Here is a 17,144-nt window from a genome sequence, read left to right as displayed (position 1 = left end):
GGCCATTGCGAATTCTGACCCCAGAGCTGTAGGATGTTAATACACCACTTACCTTTGGACCAGGAATTAGAGTACTTTAGTCCAAAGCCATATATATATAGACTGAAGGACTGAACTGAAGGTAAGATTGGGAAAAGAGAAACCTCCCTGCTTGACAGGTGCCTGCTGTGGATGTCACCCTCAGTTCCAAGGGAAGGTCTACCAGGCTCCTTTTCATTCAATAGCAAAATAAAGTCTTGGGTAGCGCATGATCCCTTTAGTAAAGTTTGGTTTTATTACAGAGAACTGCACACTTTGCCTGATGAAGTCAAATAAAGCCAGGCCCTCACTGAAGAGACCAAAGTGCTTCCTGATGGCAGTGTTTTCATACAGATAAGGAGCAGAGGATCATGCCTATCTCTGCGACATCCTCCATTTGACAAAGGATTGGACCCAGCATTCCTTTAAAAGAGCAGCTCCTCTGCCGGTGGGTATTATTAATAGAGCACTTTATTCTATTAATAAATGACAGTGACCCCCAGGGAAGGCTGAAGACAGAAAGGAACCTGATTCCCTGGGATCCAGGAACCACCAATGACAGAAAAATCAGAAAACCAACTATCGCATGTAACCCAGAGTTTGCCAAACTAGGGGTCTACATAACTGATGGCTTGTGAGATGATTTTAGGGAGTGGGAGAACACTAAGTAATGCTTCAGGGGTACGCTGCATCAGCTCACACTGACATACATTCTAAGACAGCCACCTCTTTTTTATTTTATTTCATTTTATTTTTTGATTCGAGGGATGGAACCCAGTGGCACTTAACCCCTGAGCCACATCCCTAGATCTTTTGATTTTTAGATAAGGGCCTTGTTCAATTGCTTAGGACCTTGCTAAATTGCTGAGGCCAGCTTTGAACTTGCAATCCTCCTGCCTCAGCCTCCTGAGCTGCTGGGATGACAGGTGCTTTTCAGTTCAGGTCCTATTTAGGTCAAAGACTAACTCTCAGGATGAGGGTATTAAACAGCAATCTGATCCTACAGCCTCTTGGAGGTATTCAGCTAGTTGGTAACATGGTTCCCTTTTATTTATTTTTATGGATACTTTCAAGTATGGTAGACATGCAAATTAATATTAAGGAGAAATTTAAGCCAGGCGCTGTAGCACAAGCCTGTAATCCCAGCTGAGGCAGGAGGATCATGAGTTTAAAGCCAGCCTCAGCAACTTAGCAAGGCCCTGTCTCAAAATAAAAAAAAAGGGCTGGGGATGTGGCTCAGCGGTTAAGTGGCCCTGGATTCAATTCCCGGCACCCCAAAAAAGGAAAAGAAGAACAACAAGAAGAAGAAATTTAAGTAAAAAGAAAAGAAAGAAAAATGCTAACTAGGTAACACATGGATCTAGGAGAACCATGACCTGGTGTATACAAGGCTGCAGCGGAGGAGCAGGTGCACAGGGCCCACTGGGCTGGGGGTTGTTCCAGCCAGCTGTCCCCTACCCAGCTCTTCCACACATCCACTACAAGACCTTGTTTTCCTCATTTATAAAATGAGACCATTCAACCAGATCACCCCTTCTGTTCTTTCCTACTCTTAAAACATTTCTGAAATTATGCCAGACAATTAAAGAGTAGAACCTGGCTTATCCTCTCCAGCATCTTGTCCCCTATATTTTTCACAGAAGCTAAAACAGTACCTAGCAGACATTTGGTGCTTAAATAATGTTCATGCCTGATTTCATAAACTGAAAAAGAAAAACACTCTTTTTTTCCATGGCTATTGTATAAGGTGAGGCACCCCATGGCCCCCCCCACCCCCCCGCAGCACCGTGTGAAGTGAGGTAATGTCAAGCTGGCCATCGTGGGATGGAAACACGCTGTCACATCCCATGCCAGAGCCTGCCACTCAACCTCCTCTGCCACCTGTTAACATCCAAGCTGTGCATCTGGGGCCTGTAGCTCTGAACACAGGGCCAAAGATTAATTGGACAGGAGATGTTAGTGGATCCTAATAAAACACAGCATGAGAGAAATGGAGTGATTCTGGGGTTAGAAGTCAGGCATGACATTTCACCATTCTCTTTCAATGCTCTCATTGAAAACCGGGGATCTTGAGCTACAATCCCTTAATCTTCAGGGTGTAAAGCAAAACCCAAGAGTAAACACAATGTAGAGCGCTTTCTAGAATCTTGCCCTTCTCTATATGTCTCTGTATAGTCCATCAGATTTGACAAACTGAAGTTTTGCTCCCTCCAAAATAGCAATGGTTGTCATGACAACAACAAAAAACAATAACTGTGACCATCACCAGAGACCTAAGAGCAACAACCTCCGTCTACTGAGGACTCTGTGCTAGGTCCCAGGAAGAGGTTCACATAATCTTCCCCTTTTAAAGATGGGAAAACTGAGACTTAAAGAAGTTAACAAATGTCCTTAGTCTTCCAGTTGGTAAATGCTATGACCTGAATTTTAACCCTCTCCTGTGGATGTCCCCAGTTCATGCTATCTTTGCCTTTGCAAAGCTTGCTGTATCAGATATTCATTGTGCATCAGTTATGCACAAGGCACAGAGTTCAATGTCCTCATGGGCAATATCCATATTTCTTTAGAACTGTTGCAACAGCAATGAACATGTTAATAACTTTACAATTTACCATTAAGCTTACTCCCTGTTCTTGCTGGTATGTTTTAAAAACTATTGGGTGCTGCTTATAATTTTTTTTTCTTTAATTGTGCAATATAGAAAAAAAATTCTCCCCACAATGTTTTCCACTAGAAAAACAGTATGTTCTTGAAATGAATTTAAGTCCCCAACTGTTAAACAGCACTGCATCTACCCCACACTGATTTCTGGAATGAGTTCTTGGAAGGAAAAATGAATTTCTCAAAACTATCACTGAAGATCAACAGCTAAAAAAGCTGGTGGATCCAGACTGCTGGTTGGTGAATAAAGCTTCCATCTCCCGCTTTAAGATCGACTCGGTGATTTATCGCAATCTTGCCTTAACAATACATCTTCTCCATCATAGAGGAAAATCACAGTGAAATTTCCAAACAAGTAAGTTAGTTTGCACCAGTTATGAATGCAAGGGTGACAAAGCCCCCAGGATTACTGTCCACAGGTGCTCACCTCTGCCTTCTTCGTGACCTCATTGTCTCCCTCTCACTCTGGCTGAACCATTTCTCCTGTACTTTGCTGCCCCAGTAACTGCACTGCAGAAGCAAGCCAAGGCTGAGCATGCCTGGCCAGGGTACCACATGCTCTCCTCACTCTCTCCCTTGGATATTCCCATAATGCTCTCCTTAATTCCTCCTCACTTCCATCCTCCAGCTCTCTCCTCTGCAAGATCAGAGCTCCTTCCAGACTTTTCCAAATGCCTGCTTTACCACACCAATGATCCCACGGCCCTGCTATGCTCCAGGCATGTCTCTCCCGGCTCCTCCTGACTCATGGGCCTCCACACCCCCATCACTTCCTCTCACCACTCCAGCTATGCAATAGCGGAGAGGCGCTGTCTCTGAAGTCAACTTGTCTGAATCTAGATAAACTGTCATTTAAGTTAAAATTAATCAAATTCAATCAAATCTGAAATTCAGCTCTCATGTCAGATGGAGGACTTCCTAGGAATCTGACAACTCCCCCGGCAGCACATAGGGGCCGGACTCCCATTTCTATAAAAACTATTATTTTACATTTTGCGTTCCTCCACCACCAACTCCAGGATTGGACTGCACTGGTCCAATGTCTACCAGATAAAGTGTGAAGCACCCCTTAGGGTCCCAGCCCCACTGCCCAGTTCTGACTTCCCCATTCTGCCTGCACCAACTAACCAGTTCCTTGCCCCATGCCAGGCCCACACGGCCTCCTGCCAGTGGAGTGCCCTGCCATCCTGGCTACCTGGTGAACTTTTTTTGTGCATCCAGGGCCAGTTCCAGTACCATATTCCACAGGAAAGCACAGTGGTTCCAGAAGCCTAGGCCTTCTAGAATTCTTTCACATCAGAGCTCTGCTCCAGGTACAGTTTTGGAGAACTGTTTATGGGGCAGGGGTGGATGCTGAAGCTTTTTTTTTTTTTTTAATTTTAATATTTATTTATTTTTTTAGTTTTCGGTGGACACAACATCTTTGTCTGTATGTGGTGCTGAGGATCGAACCCGGGCCGCACGCATGCCAGGCGAGCGCGAGCGCGCTTCCGCTACCGCTTGAGCCACATCCCCAGCCCAATGCTGAAGCTTTGAAAGCCTCCAGGAGTCCAATCCCCTCCCATCAGACTGAAAGAACCACCCACATAGGTGACCTGTGTAGGGGGGAGGGGGCTCAGAAGCAGCCTAGCCTCAGGAAGGGCTACTTTGTTGTCTATGGTGTTAAAAATCCATATTTTCCAGGTGTAGTGGCACACTCCTGTAATCTTGGTGGCTGGGGAGGCTGAGGCAGAAGGATTGCAAGTTTGAGGCCAGCCTCAGCATTTATGAGGCCCTGAGCAACTCAGCAAGACCCTGTCTCTAAATAAAATATAAAAAAGAGTTGGGGATGCGGCTCAGTGGGTAAGTGCTCCTGGGTTCAATCCCCAGTTCAAAACATAAAAATAAAATTAAAAGATCCATACTTACTCTGCAAAGAGCACAGCTTTCTTTCCCAACTGCTACTGGCTTTGACAGGAGCTGAAAATGAGATTCTGGAATCACAAGAAATAAGATGACAAAGCATTAAATCATCTTAGGGAATATGAATGGAGCGCTCAGAGCGGCCAAATGGCTGGCTGAATAGAGCAAAGCTGCTCTGCCTAGCCAGCACAGGGGAGTGCAAACATCCTGTGGCTTTATAGTCTGCCCTAGGTTCAGGTTACCTCCCCAATTAGGCAAAAGCGCATGGAGGGCGGGGCATCTCTGATAAGGAGCCAGGCCTAGGAAGGGTTACAGGTCAAAGAGGAAAGCAGGTGAAGGTCAAGCAGGGAAGGGCCACAGGACAGCCTGGTTCCCTGGGTGGGAAGCACAACAATGGGAAGACCAGATGTACTTGGCTCTAGGCCTACAAACTTAACAAAGAACCTTGGATAAAGATACCGAAATCTCCTTCCCCTTTTGGACCCCAGCTTCCCTAAACATTGCATTCAGGAAGTTATGGAGGAAGGGTGAGGACCAAAGGTCAATAGGGCTATTGGAGTGTTAGGGACAGCACGCACAGGGCTGGCCAGAAGCACAGAGGAACTGGCAAAGGCTCTGTGACAGGAGTGTGAAGCCACAGGTAAGGGAAAATAAAGCCAGAGGATCCAGGGACTGTTTCAGATAGGTGAGTGTTTAACCATGAAACGTCTAGAAGAAATCATGAGAACTCTGTCCTAAAATATCTCCAAGGGGAAGGCCTTTCCAAGAGAGGTATAAAAAACCAGAAGCCATGGGGGGGCTGGGGTTGTGGCTCAGTAGTAGAGGGCTTGCCTCCTGTGTGTGAGGCACTGGGTTCAATGCCCAGCACTGCATATAAATAATAAATGAATAAAATAAAGGTCCATCAATACTAAAAAAAAAAACAGAAGCCATGACAAAAACATCACTATTTACAAAATAATTTTTGCATTATTATTATCATTACAAAAGAGTAAGAAGCTGATGACATAAAAATGTTTATTGTACTAAGAATCGAGCCCAAGGACTCCCACATGAGATTCTGGGGATCATAAGAAATAAAATGTCAAAGCATTAATCACTGAGGCCAAACTCTGCCAAATGCTCTACCACTGAGCTACATGCTCAGCCCTTCTCATTTCATTTTGAGACAGGGTCTCGGTTGCTCAGGCTGACCTCAGACTTGCAATTTAAATCGTGCATTACTACAATGGCTAAAACTGTTTTTTAAACATCCACTCAAAAGTGATATCATCAACAGGATTAAAATATGTCAACACATATCAAAGGTAACAAACTTCCTTAATGTATAAAGGGGTCCTACAAATCAACAAGAACAAAATCCATTAAAGAAAAGATGAGCAAATAATCTGCATAAATAACATACCAGAAAGGAAACTGGAATGACTCTTAAACATAGAAGGTGCTCAATCTTATTTAAAAGAGAGACAGGCAAATCACGTCTACAGGTTTGTGGTGGTCTTTATTCAACAATGCACAAAAAGTTTAGAAACAGACTGTGTATCTGAGGCCATTGTAGAACTAGATGCTCTCATATCATGTACATATTATACTCCCAGCCAGGTGCAGTGGCACATGCCTGTAAACCCAGCAGCTTGGGAGGCTGAGGCAAGAGGATCGAGAGTTCAAAGCCAGCCTCAGCAACTTAGCAAGGCCTTAAGCAAGTTAGTGAGACACTGTCTCAAAGTAAAATTTAAAAGGGCTGAGGATGTGACTCAGTGGTTAAGCACCCCTGGGTTCAATTCCTGATACTTAAAAAAAAAAAAGTACACATCCATCAACAAAGTCCAAATATGTGGCCCTGGGAAATTCACCTGCCTTTGACCTAGTAATATTTTTTCTTCTAAGAATTTACCTATATTTATATCTGAACATGTGTAACAATATATTTGTACAAGGTTATTCATTACAGTTTCATTTATACCATAATAAAAGATAATAAATTCATATGTCCACTTACAGGGAACCTGGTAAGTAAACAATGGTATAGCTTTACAAAAAAAAAAAAATTACATACAGGCATTAAATACAAATAGAAACTAAATATAAGGCAGTTCAATTTTCCCCATAGGTAATGACCTCCAAGATACATTATTAATTCAAAAAAGTGAGGAACAGAAGACAGTAGATAGAATAACACCATTTGTGCTTAAAAAAAAAGAGATTGTATATGTTATGATTACATATGTATGAAATGATTCTACATGGATACACACACACAAAAAAAAAACCCACAAAACTGGGACTAGTAGCTGGCTCTGGTGGGAGGGAATGGGATTCTGGAGGCAGAGATGAGAGTAAAATTTTTCACTGATATTCTTTTTGTAAATTTTGAATTGCTACTGTACACAGGTATGAAGGGTTTTTTCCTATTTAATTAAAAAATACAATATGAACTCAAATAAAATGGTCTATCTTGAAGCCAGGTATGGAGGTGCACACCTGTAATCCTAGCTACTTAGGAGAATGAAGCAGGAGGATTGCAAATCAACCTGGACAACTTAGTGAGACTTTGTTTCAAAATAATGTTAAAAAGGGCTGGGGATGTAGCTTAGTGGTACTGCACTTGCCTAGCATTGGGTTCAATCTCCAATACTATTAAAAAAAAAAACAACTCTATTCTGTATTGTTCAACACAGTAGCCATTATACATGTGGCTATTTAAATTCATTAAAACTAAATGAAATTTAAAGTTCAGCTCCTCAGCAATATCAGCCACATGTCAAATGCTCAATAGCCACATGTGGCTTGTGGCTACCATATTGGAAAATGAAAATCCAGAACATTTTAATTATCACAGAGAGTCCTACTGGCTAGACATGAATTTTCTTTCCTTTGGTACTAAGGATTGAACCCAGGGACACTTAACCATGGAGCCACATCCTCAGCCCACCCCCACCACCACCACCTTTTTTCTTTGTATTTAGAGACAAGGTCTCGCTGAGTTACTCAGGGCCTCATTAAGTTGCTCAGGCTGGCTTTGAACTCACGATCCTCCTGCCCCAGCCTCTCGAGCCACTGGGATTACAGGTGTGTTCCACGGAACCCAGCCCAGTCCTGAGCTTTATATTCATTCAAAAGGCCCATGAGAGGCAGTAATCAAGCCTTAATAATTTCTCATAAGAAGAAATACGAACTTGAATGTGTTACAGTGAAAATTCATCATATCTGAACATGAGCTGGGTGGCCTGAGGCTCGGGACAGACCCTCCTGTCCTATGCCACTGTCCAGAGGTTAAGTCTGCCTGGCAGGAACTTTAGTCTTTAAGGATCAAAGTCCAGCACTCTAAGATAGCAAATGATAAGAATTTTCCCTTTTGGAACCACATGGCCTGGAATTACACAACCATAAATAGCCATAGATTCCTATCTTCTTTATGGTAGAGAGGGACTGAGGAGAGGGATCACTGTCCTGCTTCACAAAGTACCAGCAACAGGTCCTCTTGGGGTCCTTGCTCAAGAACCAGCTGGCAACTTCTGCCACTAGGGCAGCACTGGGCAAGAGAAGAAGCCCAGCCAGGTTGGGCCTGTGGGTGGAGGATCAGAGAACACCAGCAAGTCCTACTACCCAGTCCTCTGGGAGAAGTCACAGCCAGAGGGGAGAAAAGGCAGATCAATCAGGGGCTCATTTGAAAGGCAGGAGGCTGGCCTATCCTGTGGCCCAGCTTCTAGAAAGTTGTTTTGGAGCCAGGAAGGGTGGCACCCATCTGTAATCCCAGCAACCTGGGAGGCTGAGGCAGGAGGATCATGAGTCACAGCCAGTCTCCACAACTGAGCAAGGCCCTAAGCAACTCATTGAGACTCTGTCTCTAAATAAAAATACAAAAAAAAGTGCTGGGGATGTGGCTCAGTGGTAAATGCAATGGGTTTAATTCCTGGGACAAAAAAAAAAAAAAAAGACTTATTGGCCACAAAGTAAGACAATAAACCATACTACACTGGCCTGGCTGAGCACCTCAAAAAGTCAGACTCTTGGGCCAAGGTGTGTGGGCTATAACAGTCTGAAAGAACCACCTGCTTGAAATCTTGTCTTCAAGAAGACAGCTGAAATGCAAGCCAACCTGTTGCTGGTTAAAACAGAAGCCAAAGCCACTTGACCCTTTATCTCCAAGGACCCTAAAGTCTTCAGGCTCTAGGGGAGCCCACAAGAGCCTTCATCCCCCGCTCAAAGGAAAGAAACAGCATCATGTAAGAAACTATTTTCCCCATGACTAAAAGGAATAAAATAGCCCTGGATATGCATGGATTATAGCGGAGGCCTAAACTAGAACCTGGGCACCCACAGACATTCTCCCATTGATGCAACTTACTCTCCCAAATAAAAGGAAAAACTAGGAGATGAAGAGTCTTCACTACAGATGGAGCTGGCCTGCAGCCTTTTCTAGCTTTGGAAGCAAAGCTGGTGTTAAAGGAAATCAGGGCTCTGTTAATACAAGGTGGCGAGGTTCAGGGGCAAGATTTCTGGCTTCCTGCAAAAAGTCTAGCCCCCCCATTGGGGGCCCTTTGGGAGTTGGTCCCCACTTTCCTTCAAGCCAGAATCTCCCCCAAGGAGGCTGTCTCAGTTACCCAGGAAAATGGTTAAGAGTGCCACACCCTTTTGTTTGGAACTGTATCAAAATGAATAAAATCAAAAGCAAAATTGCCATTTTAGCAGGGTGCGGTGGTGCACACCTGTAATCCCCGGAGCTCGAGAAGCTGAGGCAGGAGGATTGTGAGTTCGAAGCCAGCCTCAGCAAAAGCGAAGCACTAAACAACTCAGGGAGACCCTGTCTCTAAATAAAATACAAAACAGGGCTGGGGATGTGACTCAGTGGTTGAGTGCTCCTGAGTTCGATCCCAGGTACCCCTTCCTCCCCAGAAAAATCACCATTTTAATAGCAATACTAAACCAAGATCAGGTGGTAATTATCACCCGTGCTAATTGTCAGGACAGAGAATAGCCTCATGTAGATTAGTTCACTCTATGAAAAATCCTCCCCACTTCAATTTGGCTATGGTGGCCCTACCAGAGAGAGGTCACTTTTACAAACTTATCTCATGGCTTCATTGATTTCTCACGGGTCTGTCAGGTTTCTGTTTTCTGAGTCCCTGTCCCTTCCCTTCCTCAATGGTCGACAGGCCTCACCCTGCTAGGTCCTCTAACAGCCTTGACATGTCCTTCAGGTGACATTTTAGCATCCCCTGCTTTGCGCAGAATCCTGTCTCTTGTAAGAGTCATGATCTCACTTTTCACTGTGTGTCTTCCATTTACAAAACATTCTATGACCTGGGGAAACAGATGCCCCTGGGGTCTGCCTGGCAGGTCCCATGGTGGAGAACAGACAGAGTGGAGCGGAACATAGGACACAGATCCATTAGTAACATCTCCCTGGTGTGAAAACCTGTTTCCGTCTACAACCTGGAAACCCGGGGAATAGGTACTAGACACACTGTTGATCTGACCCTCTTGTGAGTGCCCTGGATGGGCTTTCTGTTTTCCTCCACTGTCCCCACTCTCTTTTGGTGGGGGAGGGTGGTGTACCAGGGATTGAATTCAGGGGCAACTCAACCACTGAGCCACACCCCAGCCCTATTTTGTATTTTATTTAAAGACAGGGTCTCACTGAGTTGCTTAGGACCTTGCTAAGTTGCTGAGACTGGCTTTGAATTCGCCATCCTCCTGTCTCAGCCTCCCAAACTGCTGGATTACGGTGTGTGCCACCTAGCCTGGCTGTCCCCACTCTCTCTACCAGTAAGACACCCTCTCCCTACCCCATCTATTCCTTTAAAACTCTTCTAACAGAGCAATTGGCTCCCTTAGCCTTTCCTGGGTGCCCAGCAACCACCCCCTCATCCTCCTGCCCAGGGTGTTTGCACATCTCGTGACATCTGTGGCTTGTCCCTTGGGGTGGGAACACTGGTTGTGCCCTTCACAGGATGCCAGCTCCTCCAAGTTAAGTCCAACCACATCATTGGATCTGTCTCAGTCCTTAGTATCCACAGTGTCTTGCCCTTGGTGGCATTTGATAAATACCAAAAACCAGGATGGAAAGTCAAAATACCACCAGCTGCTCAGAGTGAGAGGAAACAAGCCATAAATCAACACGCTGCAGGGCCATCGTCAATGTGGGCTGCTCTATTCTTATAGCCACTGACACAATGAACATTCATCTGAGCAGCATGGTTCGAGACGCCAGTCCTGATGGGGATCTGGGACCCAGAGAGGTTAAGCAAGCTACCCAACATCACACACCTTTCTCTTCCCCTGACCCAACTCACCAGTGGTCCGCCAATGGCCCTCAGCATGAGGTGCAAGGCCACATATGATTTGGTGCCTGTCCATCTTTCAAGTCCCATCTCCCCCCACCTCTTTCCTGGATAGATCTGCAACCCCAAACACACTATGCCCTTCTGCACTAGTGCACGGACTCTAATGCACGGGCTCTCCTCTCCAGGCACACAGAATTCCCTCTCACCTAGCAAGCTCTGCGCATCTGCCAGTCCTGGCTGTTAACGTGGCACTACCATCTGCAAATGCTTCTCGGAAGATTCAGTTTTGTACTTCAATAACCTGGGTTCAATCTCTGCTGTGCCACAGACCAGCCATGGGACCTTGAACCTCTTGGAACATCAGTATGGGGACAAAATGAGACGAGGAGATGGTACAAGGAACCAGTTCAGAGTGGTGACTGGCACATTCTGAGCTCCCTGCTCAGCTGGGGAGATCCCACCTGCCCTCATGGGAGTCAGGCAGCCCTGTCACACCGCAGTCCCCTGCCCTACACTGCTCAGGAACTGTCCAGATGCTTGAGAGCTCTGTGGGCAGCATCTGTGCCACTGTCTCTATAATCAGGAGTCTCACCTATCAAACGCAGTCCCCAGATGTCACTATACCCAGGGCTGGCATCCAAGTCTGGGTACATCATTCCATGCCAACAGTCAAACAGCCAAAGCTTCTGGAAACTGCCTCAGATAAAGGCTGCTATTACTTTAGGTGATGACTTAAGATGAGGATCCCAGCCCGCAGCAGCGTCAGGACCTTGGCCCGCACCCTCCGGAGCCGTCTGCTCCCCTGAGTCAGCAGTTTGCTGGGCACAGCTCCAGAGTACCAGTGGAGCCCAGGACAGACCCAGTGCATTCAGCCACAGGCGGCGATGGCCACCTGGGCTCTGGGACGGGGAAGGTTGGACTGGTCCAGAGGGCTTCTCAGGGATTGATCTGGGGAAACATCTTCATCTACATTCAAGGTCAGAAAGAATGCTGTGGAAAACACGCGTGGCACAGGTTTCTCTATTTGGCACAACTGACCATGGGGGCCAGTAATTGTTGTGGGGCTTTCCTGTGCATTGTAGGACATTCAGCAGCATAACTGGCCACTGATGCTATCCACAAGTTATGATAATCAAAAATGTCTCCAGCAGGCACGGTAGTGCATGCCTGTAATCCCAGCAGCTCGGGAGGCTGAGGCAGGAGGATTTTGAGTTCAAAGCCAGCCTCAGCAACTTAGTGAGGCCCTAAGCAACTCAGCAAGACCCTGTCTCTAAATAAATATAATAGGGCTGGGGATGTGGCTCAGTGTTTAAGCGCCCCTGGGTTCAATCCCTGGTACCAAAAACAAACAAACAAACAAAAGTCTCCAGACTTCCAGCCACTAATTCTTTTAGAGGAAACAAAATTGCTCCACTCTGACCTGGTCTCATCACTGTGATAAATGTGACAGACATTGTAACCACTCATACCATCTACCCCAAAACACCGTCTTACAGTCCACAAGGATTTTTGTTTAAGTTCACTGTCTTAAGGCAGTTCTTCTCAACCCATTTGAATCCCCCGGGGAGAGCTTTCACAAAATTCTGATCTTTGGGCCTCAGGAGGCTGAGGCAGGAGGATTATGAATTCAAAGCCAGCCTCAGCAACTTAGCAAGGCCCTAAGCAACTCAGTGAGACCCTGTCTCTAAATAAAACATAAAAAAGGGCTGGGGAATGTGGCTCAGTGGTTAAGTGCCCCTGAGTTCAATCCCTGGTACAAAAAAAAAAAGGAACTTAACTCCATCATCCAGCAGCTTGCCCATGGCCTTAGTGAATACAAAATATGATTACTTCTGCTTGGCCTGAACTCCCCTGCCTGCCTCCTAAGTAGGGTCGATGTGAGCCGTTTATTAATGATTTAACAGAGTTCTTGTGATTCAAAGTAGTGGTCAACTACTGCTGCTCTTCATAATAGCTGGCTGGTGTTTATTGAGTGTCTACCACACACTAGGCCCTGTGCATTATTTTAGCTAAGGATTACCACTACCCTCTGAAGTAGGTCCTGTTTCCAAAAGCTGAGGCTCAGAGAAGTTAGGTAACTTGTCCAGGGACACATAGCTATAGCAAGTGGTAAAAGGGAGATATGGGCGCAGCCTGCCTGATTTTGTGGTGGAAATCCTTTGTGTTATAAACAAAAGCAAATATGCAAGGTTACAATGGTAGACGCCAGGCGAAATAACTTTCCCTGAGATCAGACTGAAACTCACTGAGGGGGGTTGGTGATGCAGGGTTCATAAATCCTGGGTCTATTTTTATTTTGGGACCCACTGCACCTGCTGTGGTCCTCCCCCTGCCCCTTCTCTCTCACCCTCTTTCTGTCCTGGGGCTTGACCAGGTAGGTGGAGAGAGGGGCCTTGGGGAGCATTTCTGATCCTGCCAACACAACTGCACCCAAGGGACAAGACAGATGCACACAGCAGAACTTTCCAAGTGCCACCATGGGAGTGGGAGGCAGGAAAAGCTTTTAGTTGGGGACAAGAGAAATCAGGGAAGTGTTCCTGGAGGGATCCACAGAGCTGCCGAGCTACACCCTAGAGGGCAGTAAGAGTTAGCAGCAGAGATTTCTGGAAGGGCCTAGGCAAAGGCAGCCCGTGGAGAAGTGTGTTCCCCTCTTGGGCCTCAGCAGAGGAAGCCAGGAGGGAGGAAATGGTCTCCAGGAGCCTAGGCAAAGGGACCAGAGCAGCAGAGGGTGCCCAGGAAGCAACCCATGAACCATCCCAGAACCTGTTTGCATTCCAGCCCTGGCACTTTCCAGTTGTGTGGCCTCAAGCAAGTCCCTTCTCTTCTCTGGGCCTCGATGTCCTGGAGGAGGGCATCGAAGACCCCTTGGTCGTCTGAAAAATGAGCTAATTAACTAATTTATTTATTTATGTAGTACTGGGGATCAGACCCAGGGCCTCAACCGACTAGGCAAGTGCTCTACCACACAGCTACATCCCCAGCCCCAGAACCTAATTTTTGAAAATAAACTGGTGCCAAGAACACAAATTATTTCTAGTTTCCTATGTTATAAAAATACTGATAACGTACAAAGCCCTGGGTTCAATCCTCAGCATGCAAAATAAATAAATAAATAGATAAACAAACAAACAAACAAACAAACAGGGGGCCTTGGCACAGGAGGCTGAAGCAGGAGGATCACAAGTTCAAAGCCAGCCTCAGCAAAGACAAGGCCCTGAGCAACCCAGGGAGACCCTGTCTTTAAAAAAAAAATACAGGGGGCTGGGATTGTGTCTTAGCGGTAGAGTGCTCGTCTAGCATGCACGGGGCCCTGGGTTCGATCCTGAGTACCACATAAAAAAATAAATAAATGAATGGAATAAAGGTATTGTGTCCAACTACAACTAAAAAAATAAATATTGAAAAAAAATACATAAAAGGGCTGAGGGGGCTGGAGTTGTGGCTCAGTGGCAGAGTGCTCACCTAGTACGTGTGAGGCACGGGGTTCGACCCTTAGCACCACCTACAAAAATAAATAAAATAAAGACATAATATAATAAACAAGTACTGAGTGCAGGTAATAATCCCTTTTAAAAGATTACAGGCATCTACAACTACAAAAAAAAGAAAAAGAATCTAAAAAAAGTTTTTAAAAAGTGGGGGCTGGGAGCGATGAAGCACCCCTGGGTTCAATCCCTGGTACCAAAAAACTAAAAAATATAAATGAATAATAAAGAGCAAAATGTTGAGAAGGATTGATTAGTTAATACTGGGTAAAAAGTCTAGTGGTTCACAGTGGGGAACTGAGGTCACTCACTGTGTCCTAGGAAAAGACCACCTCTGGAAGCTTCCTATACCTCCCCTGTCAAGTGGGCCTAAAAGTGGCACCCACCTCAAGGGGCTCTTGAAGGGAGTAAGGGCTATAATCTTTTAAAGGGGATTACCACCTGGCACTCAGTACTTGTTTATTCTATGTTAGCTATTATTAATTATAGCAATTTTTATTTTCCTTTTTTGGGGGGTGGGTGGGTACCGGGGGTTGAATTCAGGGGTGCTCTACCACTGAGTTACCTGCCCAGTTCTTTTGTGTGTGTCTGTGAGGTAGCCTCCCTAAGTTGCCCAGGCTGGCTTGCATCCTCCTGCCTCAGCCTCTGGAGCCGCTGGGATGACAGGTTGGGCCACTGCACCCGCTAATTATAAACTATTTTTAACTGGCAAGGCAGGTGCAGCCAGCCATGAGGGATTTCTGGGCAGGTAAGAGGGTGACACAAATGCTGGCCTCCAGGTCTCTGCTTGGGCAGGACCTTCCTCTTATTTCCTCTTCTCAGCTTCCAGGGCATCAAAACAGGTTCAAAAGATGTGTTCCCCGGACGCCAAGCCTCTGGCTCCTCCGACACCCTCTTCCTTCCCCATGCCTCCCGGTCAATTGGCCTCCCCAGGCGGCTGCAGGCTGGGGACGAAAATCCTGCACGTGCTCTGCCCTGCAGCCGGCATTACAAAACCCGCACCCGGGAAGCCCGGGTCCGCGCAGGCGGGGTGTCAGGGATGCCGGCGGGCACCGGGCTGCCGGGGTGGGTGGACCAGCACCCCGCGAGTGGGTCTCCGGGAGGGCCCGGGGCAAGGGCGCAAGGGCGAGGGAGTTGGGGCGGGCGGGGGTGAGGGTTGCCGACAGGCTGCAGTGGAGAGGTGTTCAAGGAGAGCGATGTCAGGGGGTATGGATGGACATCGGGGGCGACGCGGGGGAAGTGACATGGAACCTGCTGTAGCCTGGGAGGGCGACTGTGACCTTTCTCCAGGCAGGGGAGGAAACTGGAGCGCAGGACCCTAGCCTTCCAGGCACTGGGGTGTCCGGGCTGCTGCGGGCGCGGGAGGTGGGAGGCGGAGTGGCCGGAGGGTGCGGGACCGACCCCGACCTCGCCCTGTCCCCGGGCTTCGGGAGGGTGGCAGCTCGGCCCGGGAAGCCTGGTGATGTAGATGCACCCGGGTTCGGGAGTCTCGGGCCCTTCCAAGCACCAAGGAGGAGGGCAGATGCCACCGCGGGAAAACGGACCAGAAAGGGAGCTGCGGATCCAGGACCCATTTGCACCCAGCGCGTCGCAGGAAGGGGACAGCCTGGACTCGGAAAGTGGGGGCAGGTCACGGGCCACTGGGGCGCCCCCAGCCCTCTCCTGGGTGCTCCCCACACACACACACACACACTCCGCTCCGCTCACCTGACCGGCCTCAGCCGCCTGATCCCGCCGCCCCGCCCGGCCCGGCCCGGCCCTCGGTCCCCAGACCCCGGCTCAGCTCGGCCCCGCCGCGCACGCTCCCGAGCCGCTCTCACTCCCGCCCCTGCCGGCTCGACTCCTTAAAGGTGCAGCGCATCGGCCCTTGTTCGCCGACAGAAAAGCCGGCCCCGCCTCCAACAGCGCTCGGTCTAGGGGATTCCCGGGCGTTAACTCCGGCTTCTCCGCGACCCCGGCTCAAAACGTTAAACCCAGAGAACAAGTTGATATCCTGCACAACCAGACCCCAACAGCCTTTCTGCAAAGACCTAAAGCCAGGGTTGCTGCACAAGCACCTACTATGTTCTGGATGTCAGAACTGAACATTACTCTCCCAGAGGGTGCACAGTGGGGCGGGGTGTAGTCGGAAGGCATTGCAACCCAGGAAGCAGGATTCCACAAAGTGAGGCCAGAAATCGAGGGGCCGAGTTTATTGAACATCTACCATGTACCTGTTGCTACTGAGCGCTGCATTCACCGAAGAGACTCAGCCAGGATCTCTGTCCAAAGAGGGCTCCAGGAGAAAGAAACGGAACTGATATGGGTTCACAGGCCAAAAGAGTAACGCTACTTGAGTTGTCCTATGTCATCCTCTGAAGCAGACACTGGTACTGGCTTCCTTTCTCAGAAGAAACCCAGGCTCCCGCGGACAGCGAGGGCTTGCCCAGGGGCTCTGCCTGGAAAGGACAGAACAGGGAATTCCAATCCAGGACAGCCTGACTCCAAAGCTGGGGAGCATCTGGAAAGGCCTTTAGACAACCACTGGTTAAATCCCCATTATGGTCTTTTCTTTTAGGGACATTTAAATCTCATCTCAGTCTGGCTGCTCCTTTCTGTTTACACATCTTAATTTAATGTCACTTCCACCAGGAAGTCTTCTCTAAGGCCATATTGGGCTCACATTGCACTGTGGGGTTTCTTTCATCAAAGCATTCATTCAGTTAACAAGGAGTAGTGAGCTCCTGCTGTGTGACCTCATCTGGGTCTTCTGGCTGCGCTGAGCCTTGCCTCCCACTTGAGAGGGAGCCTC

At 47.6% G+C, this 17,144-nt stretch overlaps 1 protein-coding gene across 1 annotated transcript in view; it reads right to left on the bottom strand.

Moving 5' to 3' along the window:
- The window catches only part of Abhd6 (abhydrolase domain containing 6, acylglycerol lipase), a 44,437-nt gene extending 28,294 nt beyond the window's left edge, over positions 1-16,143 (bottom strand). The window contains exons 1-2 of the mRNA XM_027951323.2: positions 16,061-16,143; positions 4,588-4,652 (exon numbers count right to left, since the gene is read on the bottom strand). The gene's annotated coding sequence lies outside the window, so the exon portion shown is untranslated. The remainder of the gene's footprint in view (positions 1-4,587; positions 4,653-16,060) is intronic.
- Between the last annotated feature and the right edge of the window lie 1,001 nt (positions 16,144-17,144).

This window comes from Marmota flaviventris, chromosome 1 (genome assembly GCF_047511675.1).
Source record: "Marmota flaviventris isolate mMarFla1 chromosome 1, mMarFla1.hap1, whole genome shotgun sequence".
NCBI classification, from domain to species: Eukaryota; Metazoa; Chordata; class Mammalia; order Rodentia; family Sciuridae; genus Marmota; species Marmota flaviventris.
Note: the sequence above shows the minus strand (reverse complement) of the source record. Positions and strands in the feature narration are given on the sequence as shown.